This window comes from Sprattus sprattus, assembly GCF_963457725.1.
Source record: "Sprattus sprattus genome assembly, chromosome: 13".
Lineage (NCBI taxonomy): Eukaryota > Metazoa > Chordata > Actinopteri > Clupeiformes > Clupeidae > Sprattus > Sprattus sprattus.
The window spans coordinates 26021147-26023646 of record NC_137911.1 but is presented as its reverse complement, the minus strand read 5'-3'; positions in this window follow the sequence as shown (position 1 = coordinate 26023646).

Below are 2500 nucleotides of genomic sequence, written 5' to 3'. Positions count from 1 at the left end.
CTTACTCGCCTCACCTCTCACCTCTTCTCCTTCCCCGAGGGCACACATATCAAACACCACCGCTGCAGCCACTGGACAGGCTTACCGGCACTTTCCTCAGAAGCTTCCTGAAAAAAAAAGCCCTAACCCTAGACTCAACTCAACTCATAACACTCATATACCCAGAGTAAACTGAATCAGAGCTATGAGTCATGTCCGTTTCAGAGGACTGAGAAAGACAGTGGTGGAAGGAGTGTACTCTTGAGAGATGCCAAATGGAACAGGATACTCAAGCCGCTCAGGCAATGTGCACTGTGCTGAAAGGGCCTGTGTGACTCATACCTGGTTATTGTGTTGTTCTAAGGAATAACAAGACCAGTAGGTAAAGGAGGAGGATGGGGGGGGCATTAAAATACAAATAATAGTATCTTAATATATAAACGTAATGAAGGGATGACAGTCGTTCTATTCCCAGGTTCCTAAAGAAAACGAATCATCACAGCAGGTGAAAGAGTGACAGATCTCTTGAATTGAGCCGGTGAAAGAGTGAAAGATCTCTTGAATTGAGCAGGTGAAAGATCTCTGGAATTGAGCAGGTGAAAGAGTGAAAGATCTCTTCAATTGAGCAGGTGAAAGAGTGAAAGATCTCTTGAATTGAGCAGGTGAAAGATCTCATGAATTGAGCAGGTGAAAGATCTCTTGAATTGAGCAGGTGAAAGAGTGAAAGATCTCTTGAATTGAGCAGGTGAAAGATCTCATTAATTTTGAGCAGGTGAAAGATCTCTTGAATTGAGCAGGTGAAAGAGTGAAAGATCTCTTGAATTGAGCAGGTGAAAGATCTCTTGAATTGAGCAGGTGTAAGAGTGAAAGATCTCTTGAATTGAGCAGGTGAAAGATCACATTAATTGAGCCGGTGAAAGAGTGAAAGATCTCTTGAATTGAGCAGGTGAAAGATCTCATGAATTGAGCAGGTGAAAGAGTGAAAGATCTCTTGAATTGAGCAGGTGAAAGATCTCTTGAATTGAGCAGGTGAAAGATCTCTTGAATTGAGCAGGTGAAAGATCTCATGAATTGAGCAGGTGAAAGATCTCATGAATTGAGCAGGTGAAAGAGTGAAAGATCTCTTGAATTGAGCAGGTGAAAGATCTCTTGAATTGAGCAGGTGAAGAGTGAAAGTGATCTCTTGAAATGAGCAGGTGAAGAGTGAAAGTGATCTCTTGAAATGAGCAGGTGAAGAGTGAAAGTGATCTCTTGAAATGAGGCACAGTTGCCTCTCTTCTACAGCTGGCTTTCCCTGAGCTCTCACGATGGCGGTGTTGCCTCCTCCCCTGGTAGTCTCACCAGATCTGGTAAGAGCCCATGGCTTTGTTTCGGAGAAAAGATACATCTTCCAACTGCTTTACATTTGTGCTTCCCCTTCCCCACTGACTCACCAAGCCTCAAGGCTGAAAAAGTCTTAAGATTACAGAAAATGGGATTCCTCATTCGGAACCTTTAACAACTCTTTCTGCCCTGTTCTTGCAGAGAATGGAGGTGGCGGGACTCCTTGGGATTCTATTAAACTTGATTTGCCTTCTGAGCGGCAAGGAACAATCTGAACTGACCTGAGAACAGCGGTGAAGGAGAATCAAAATGACATCCTATTTCTAACAGGTGCATCTCTCCATTTTAGTTAAAAAGATAGATCATGAAAACACTTTCAGTGACATTGCAGACCTATTTGAACCACTGTCATAATGGTTGTCTTGAATTATTCCTGTTTTATCATCCCCTCACCGACCCCCCCACCCCCCCTTTGGTGTGCCTCTTGCTAGTGCAGCCTTAGTGGGTAATATCCCACCAATGGGACTTAAGTGCCTTGAGACAATTGTATTGACTTGCGAAGGCTTTCCAAAGCCCCATGTTGGGCTTAGGCTGCATAGCAGCATATAGCCTCCACAGCAGTGAGCCTCCACAGCATTGAGCCTCCACAGCATTGAGCCTCCACAGCATTGAGCCTCCAGAGCATTGAGCCTCTTCAGCATTGAGCCTCTACAGCATTAAGCCTCTTCAGCATTGAGCCTCCACAACAGCATTGAGCCTCCATCCATAGCAGTGAGCCTCCACAGCATTGAGCCTCCACAGCATTGAGCCTCTTCAGCATTGAGCCTCTACAGCATTAAGCCTCTTCAGCATTGAGCCTCCACAACAGCATTGAGCCTCCATCCATAGCAGTGAGCCTCCACAGCATTGAGCCTCCACAGCATTGAGCCTCTACAGCATTGAGCCTCCACAGCATTGAGCCTCCACAGCATTGAGCCTCCAGAGCAGTGAGCCTCTTCAGCATTGAGCCTCTACAGCATTGAGCCTCCAGAGCATTGAGCCTCCACAGCATTGAGCCTCCATAGCATTGAGCCTCCATCCACAGCTGTGAGAGGCTGGGCCAGCCGTGTTGTGAGCCCACTCATGTGTGTTGTGTGATGATCATATTGACTGCACACTCCCCACACAGGCATTGATCCCTGCAGGTCACTGAGATCGA